Source organism: Rana temporaria, chromosome 12 (assembly GCF_905171775.1).
Source record: "Rana temporaria chromosome 12, aRanTem1.1, whole genome shotgun sequence".
In the NCBI taxonomy this organism is placed as follows: Eukaryota; Metazoa; Chordata; class Amphibia; order Anura; family Ranidae; genus Rana; species Rana temporaria.
In genome coordinates, this window is record NC_053500.1 from 130,922,089 (window position 1) to 130,930,141 (window position 8,053).

The window sequence follows — 8,053 nt, forward strand, 5'->3', positions numbered from 1 at the left end:
TATATAATGTGTGTGTGTGTATATATAATATAATTATAAAGTGTGTGTGTGTGTACAATTGTGTGTGTGTATATGTGTGTATATATATACACACACACACACACACACACACACACACTTGTGTAATGCATACATACACATACATTACATACACACACTTGTATAATGTGTGTGTGTATGTATATATATATATATATATATATATATATATATATATATATAGTGTGTGTGTGTGTATATAATATAATTATAAAGTGTGTGTGTATATAAAATACACACACACACACACACACACAGTGGAACATTAGATTATGGATAATCCATTCCAGGAGAATGCTCGTAATCCAAAGTACTTGCATATCAAAGCGAGTTTCCCCATTGAAGTCAATAGAAACGAAAATTATTTGTTCCGCATTGACTTCCATGGCATGCAATCCCGCATGCGGCCAGAGGCGGGGGGCACCGGAGAGCCTCGGAAACGGCTGAAAAGGCCAGAGGAAAGTTAGGCTGACCTTGGAAGTCTTTCCAAGGTTAGCTGAACTGTCTTTGGGCCTTTCCGTGCATGTTCAAACGGTGACGATCAGCGCCATTCGCTCCGGGCGCCCCCCCACCTCAGGCCAAAAGAGGTACTGCACACCACTTTGGCCTGAATCCTGCTCATTTTGCGAGACAACTCTGTCAAACCGAGTTAGGATTTTTAGAAATACAATGCTCGTATTGCAAAATGCTCGTTAACTGCGTTACTCGCAATCCGAGGTTCCACTGTACATGAATATCTATATATATAATATATATATATACTTGGTTATCATGTGTCTGAACACACGTAATTACATGTTCTTTTATACTTTAGTTTCACCATTTGAACTCGGCTGCACCGTAATCTTTAATTAATTTTCCTCTGAGAACTGAACTGAGAAAAAAACGTCTCGGTTTAATAAACGTACACCTATGTGCAATAAATGAAGCAATAGAACCCGGGTCTGAGCGCTGCTCCACCCACTGCCCATCTGAGTCCTGCTCCACCCACTGCCCATCTGAGCGCTGCTCTGCTGGAGATTGCAGGAAACTGATGTAAAGTCAGGGTTGGGTAATTAAACTAGCTGTACTTCTAAACATATTTTATTTATTTTACATTCCGAATTAAGGGATTTTTTTTGCCTTCTACCTGCAACAAAGCTGATAAAGTCCCCCATGTGTTTTTATTTTTTTATTATGTATGTGTATCATGTTTACTTTCCTCAGAGTTGAATGTCACTTGATTACACTGTAACTGTGTTTTAACTGTTGTCCCAGCATAAGACCCCTTTAACACTGAGGGCGTATTGCAGGCGCTATAGCATTGGAGCGGTGAAGCAGCGCATTGCGGGTGGTTTTAAGCATTTCTCGGACGCTAGCAGGGGTAAAACCACCCTGCTAGAGCACGAAATGTGCCACAAATCCGCCCATAGCGTCGGCGTTAAAAATAGCGGCGTTTTACCGCCGACGCTCAGTGTGAAAGGGTCTTAGTGAATTGGTGATACAAGAAAGCAGTAATGATCATGAGCAATTTGGACATCTCTGGTGCCACCGAGAAACAATTGGGAGGATAGCAGAGATGCCAGGTGCTGCAGTGAGGGGAATCTAGGGCAAATAACGGGATGTTTTTTAGGGGTCGTTTTCCGTTCATTAAAACGGTGAAGCAGGCATCATTTTGTAGGAGAACTAATGCTGTAAAGGAAAAAGGCTTATCTCTGCAGTTTCCTCTTTCTTCTCATCAACATCTCAGAATCACTGTGTTCCATAGTTTCCAGTGTCTATCTGTAGCCCCCTCTTTGACTGCAGTGTCTTGGAACAGTAATAGCTACCAAGTGTAATTTAGTTGAACTAAATGGACTTGTGCAAGTGTTACATATAGTTATGCCGCGTACACACGACCGTTTTTCGGGTTGTAAAAAATGACGTGTTTTTTTTAATGTCATTAAAAACTATCGTATGTGGGCTCCAGAGCATTTTTCAGGATGTAAAAAAATGGGCATTAAAAATGTAGAACATGCTCTCATTTTTCACGTCGTTTTTAACGTTGTAAAAAATGATCGTGTGTGGGCTTTAACGACGTGAAAAAAACGCACATGCTCAGAAGCAAGTGATGAGACGGGAGCGCTCGTTCTGGTAAAACTACCGTTCATAATGGAGTAAGCATCACGCTGTAACAGACTGAAAAGCGCTAATCGTCTTTTACTAACACGGAATCAGCTAAAGCAGCCCCAAGGGTGGCGCCATCCGCATGGAACTTCCCCTTTAAAGTGCCGTCGTACGTGTTGTACGTCACCGCGCTTTGCTAGAGCATTTTTTTTTTTCACGATCGTGTGTAGGCAAGGCCGTTTAACGATCGGGTTGAAAAAAACTTTGTTTTTTCTAGACCATTAAAAGTGTCATTTTTTTACAACCCGAAAAACGGTCGTGTGTACGCGGGATAACACGCTTTATCTCTCAAGCTCCCTCTCCTAAGCTTTCTGTCTGTAGCGTTTTCTTTATACAGTAAAGCCTTGGATTGCGAGCATAATTCATTCCGGAAACATGCTTGTAATCCAAAGCAGTAAGTAGAAAAACACTTGTATATCAAAGCGACTTTCCTCATAAGAAATAATGGACTCTTTTAGTTTATAGTCCATATAAAAAGATTAAAGCAATGTGATAGGTTTGTGTGACCATAAAATTTCCATCCACAAGGGATTTGGAGACAAAATCCAGCAGGAGCTACAGAGTATAAAATAGAGGCGCCTCTAAATGTAGCAATCCGGGGTAAAGCTGTCAACATAGACCAGGCATGTCCAAAGTCCGGCCCGGGGGCCAAATGCGGCCCCCCTGTTGATTTAATATGGCTCCCCTGGGGATTTGGATATATATATTGTTTGTGGCCCCCTGGGCCACAAAAGATATATACTGTATTTATTGGCGCTGCCTTGGAGGGGACAGGATGAGCGCCGTCAGATTACATGAAGAGAATCTCCTGTTTACTCAGCAGTATCTCTATTGGAAGTCCCGTCTCCTGGGATGCCATTGGACGACTGTTCTGTCTATCATAGGAGGCGGGACTTTGTATTAAAGAGGCCACAGGGTAAACAAGAGATTCTCCTGTTTGTAATCTGTCGGCACTCGTCCCGCCCCCCTCCCTCTGCCCTTTGAGGCTGCAGATGGGCATTATTCAGGCTGCACTGATGGCAATGGTAAGGCTGCATTCATGGCACATGTGAGGCTGCATTGGTTGCAATGGTAGGGCTGCATTGATTGCAATGGTAGGGCTGCATTTATGGCACATGTGAGGCTGCATTTATGGCACATGTGAGGCTGCATTTATGGCACATGTGAGGTTGCAATGGTAAGGCTGCATTGGTTGCAATGGTAAAGCTGCATTCATGGCAATGGTAAGGCTGCATTCATGGCAATACGGTATATCCAAATAACACGCCCAAGCTCATCCTTAGTCCTAAGCAGCGCTCTGGGATTCGTTGGGGCCACAAAAGAGATAAATACAGTATATCCAAATAACACGCCCAAGCTCATCTCTTCACCGCACACAGCCACAAAGGCAAGAGAATTCTTGCTGGGCCGTGTATTAGTTGCTCAGACGAACACACTTAGACCAAATTTTAATGGTTCAAAGAATGTCAGGCAAAATAGTCGGCCCTCACGCATGTTCACTTAATCAAATCTGGCCCTCTTTGAAAAAAGTTTGGACACCCCTGACATAGACCATCCTCCGCACCGCCGGCTACCTTGCAGTAGAGCGATCTGAAAGCGAGGCTTGAAGTGCTCATGGAGTGCAGCATGGAAGGGTTGACGGTGAGGGGGATGGTCTATGTGGACAGCTTTACCCCAGATCCCTGCATACTTGGATGTGCCTCTTTTAATCATCAACCATGTGAGTTACTAAATGTTGTACCTTCATTAAATGTAATCATATTGCTACACTTAGAGGCGCCTCTCTTCTTTTTTATACTCAGTTGTGACATGACACTTCTTGTATATCAAGTCAAAATGTATTAAAACCTTTTGCTTGTCTTGCAAAAGACTTCCAGACCAAGTTACACTCAATCCAAGGTGTTTATGGTGTTTTCAAAGCTTGTTGGTAGACTAGCCAGTTTAGCCTTCAGTTTTGTTTTAATTTTTAGATTGCCCCCCCCCTGCATGCTTAGACAACCTTAACTTATGTCTTGCTTCTCGTGAATCTTGAACTCTTTTCTTCTCCCATGAACTTCCTAAATTAAGCCATGTCACTGCACAGCCTATTGACCAGATTATTGTGCTCTGCCAATACTGCCATCTGTAGCTTCACTACCACTCGTTACCGCACTTTGGCTTGTGCCTTGACTATGCTTCTGCTTGAACCCAACCTGCTACCACTTGTTCAACTACTGCTACCTGGTCGGTGGGAGCCTCTCTACTGCTATAGCTACTGGTCTCCGAGCCTGACCTTTGACCATGACACCAACTGTCTCTTTTTCTCTTCCGTTCATAGACGGACACAGCCTTCATTGACATTAGGGTTATGCTTCTTCCTACCAGGGGTAGGAAGAAGCATAACCCTAAGGTCAATGAATGCTGTGTCCGTCTATGAACGGAAGAGAAAAGGATTTTATGGTGAGTACAAAAATCCTATTTTTTTTACATGTCGGCACACCGCTGGCATCCTAACCCCCTTATCACTGCCATTGTTCTATGTAAATAGGAAGGGAGGGTTTATGTAGGACAAAGGTGTGGTTAACTTGAGACAAAGCAAGTCTTCATAATTTGACACGCTAATATGGTAAAAATAGGATCAATGCTTTTTTCTTTTCTTTTTTTTACACTTTTTGTACCTTTACAGCATTATGTCTGCTGCAAAATGATAGTGCTGCCAGGACCTGTAGCACACCGGGACTTGGCACCAATGTGTAACAGGTCTTTGAAGCGAAACGGTTATGCTTTTTATAACAGGATTTTGTGAATATAGATGTACAGTGGTTTAGAGTTAATGTTTCTTTATTTTGTATGGATTGTATGAACATTCCTATGACGAAAGTGACTTGTTTACAAAAATGGGTTTGTAAGTATGCTTTTTCCTATACGGAGCCATTACTGCTAAGCAGTTTATTTTTTATTAAGCGATCACTTTATGGGTATAGCTAGCTGAACCTCATATATTCCAAGGGGTTGATTTACTAAAACTGGAGAGTGCAAAATCTGGTGCTGCTGTGCATGGTAGACAATCTGCTTCTAACTTCAGCTTTTTCAATTAAAGTGGATGTAAACCCTCTCCTATACCCAGTGATGTGTACAGCCTCAGATGATACACCAAGATTAAACAAATCTCCCTACATAAGTTTTACATGTATATCTGCTGTCTTCAGCTTGCTATATTCTTTAGAATTCTTACATCGTGTTAGAATTTTTACTTCCTCATTCATCAGTAGTAGTGGATTCTTGGCTTACGCTGTGTGACAGCTGAATGGAGGAAAGGCACACACCCCTACTCCACATAGGCAGAGGAATGAAGATACTTTCAGAGCTTTGCTGTGACAAGACAAGCTCTCTGTTTATAGCAACCACCCTCAACACAAATTTTAGGCTGGTTTTATCTCCCATCTCCAAGAACTTGTCAGAAGTTCTTATGCTGATAACGGAGGAACGAAACGGCAGAAAGGCATAGGACTCAGGGCTTTGGAGAGAGATATGTAAACACCACAGATATATGTGCCCAGGTCAAATTTCATGAATCAGGTTTACATTCACTTTAGGCTTCCGCAAAAAGATAAAAATTAAAGCTGGTTTCTATGCACCAGATTTTGCACTCTCCAGTTTTAGTAAATCAAGCCCACAAGTCTTTTTGGCGTTACGAAGAAACCAGAACAGGTCAGACGCCACCTAGAAATGAGCCCAAAAGCCACCTTGTTGACCTTGAAATAAGGGGGGTGTGTCACAAGTGGTTGGTGAAGAAAGGATGAATGAAATGGAGTTGTTGGGTTTAGGTGGACTTGCCCTCTAAGCTGACCACTCATGGTCCCCCAAATGTATACGCTTCTGCACTTGGTCCAAGAGATGAATTCTCAGGGGACTCGGTTTTTGTGTTTAAACCAATACTGAAGGATAGTCATTGTCTGTAGAGATTTGTAGATCTTCCAAGTTTTTAGTCTTGCTTGACATTTTTTACGTTGCTCTTTGGAGCCTGTCAAAGCCTTGCCTAAACTTTATGCACCGGGGTTCCTTTCAAATCTTGGAAGAGTCCATAATCCAATCCCTGGGAGTGGCGCTTATCCATAATCCAATCCCTGGGAGTGGTGCTTATTAGGGTTGTCCCGATACCGATAACAGTATCGGTATCGGGACCGATACCGAGTATTTGCGGGAGTACTTGTACTCCCGCAAATACCCCCGATACCTAAATAGAATACTTGAATCGCCCACCCCCACACCCCCCCCCGCCGCCGCAACGAAAGCCGCCGCCGACCCCGTCGCATACCGCAACGTCGCCGCCGCATGGGTTAAACAGCGTTCAGGGAATATCACAGCTTTCATTTGAATAGCTGCAGTATTTTTCCGCCGCGTATAGACACTCCCCCTTGCTCGGGATCTGTCCAATCCCGAGCAAGGGGGAGTGTCTATACGCGGCGCAGCAGGGAATACTACAGCTATTCAAATGAAAGCTGTGATGTTCCCCGCACGCTGTTTAACCCATGCGGCGGCGGCATCTAGGTATGGGGGGACATGGCTGCATATAGGGGGGACATGGCTGCATATAGGGGGGACATGGCTGCATATAGGGGGGACATGGCTGGATTTATGGGGGACATGGCTGCATTTGTGGGGGGACATGGCTGCATTTGGGGACACATTTAAAAAAAAGTATCGGTATTCGGTATCGGCGAGTACTTGGAAAAAAAGTATAGGTACTTGTACTCGGTCCTAAAAAAGTGGTATCGGGACAACCCTAGTGCTTATCCATAATCCAATCCCTGGGAGTGGCGCTTGTTCTGGTGGTGGACACATGAAGGTGCGTAAAGGTGTACAGCTATACACCATCCCAAAACTAGCACTACTTTGGGGAGTATCGGCCTCCATCACTGCAACTGAGCCGTTGGCCTTGATAAGTAAGGTTCTAAAGGGTTTTCTTTAGAGATATTATTTTTTATCTTGGTCATGTGAAGTCTCGAGCTTTCAGCTCTGTAGCTACCAAACTACATTTAACTTTTCCATATACATTTATAGCTTATGTGTTTGCACTACTGAAAATTAAGGATTTGTGTCTAGGTGCCCATTAGTCAGTGACTCTACAGCTGTTTTACATCCCTAATTTACCTAAAATAAGTAGTTTTTTAGTTGCATTTAGCCATGTAACGCACAGTTTTGTATTGAAGATGTTGTCCTTGTTATTTGAATACTGTATGTGGACAATCTGGGGCTTAAATAATATGAAGCCATTTATCTTATGCTGCTAAATCCGTTAGAAATACGCCTTTGTTATTTGTTTATTGATTAGTTACTCATTACCGTGTGACCTATTTTATATAAGGTGAGAAGACTTATTACCTGATCCTATCCTAATCAGACTTCATTGGTTAGTATAACTGTACCTGCAGGTATTGTACTCTACCTATAGATGAATAATCTGTATTAGCCCAGGTTATTCTTCAGTGAAGCTTTCTAGGAAATAAACACTTAAGTCCTCTTTCACACGGGAAGTCCGATAAGGTCCGCCTGTCAGTCGGACCTAATCGGACATTGGAGCGGTGGATGTTGCTGTGACATCCGCAGCTATCTGATCCGATTCTGTCAGGAAAATCCAGATGGATGGTTGTCCTATTTTTCTGTCCATCGGTTGAAAACGGACAGGCGGTCTGTTCTTACCCGATCTTTCCATAGAAGAGAGTGGGACTGTGCCCATCTCCACTTTCCACAGTGAGCGGAGACGGACCTGTCATCTGCTTGCTCATCGGGGATCATCGATATCCCCCGCTGAGCAAGCATTCTGTCCAATGTAGGCGTTGTGTTGTGACTAGCACATTATGAAACATTTGCCTTGAAACAAAGCCCT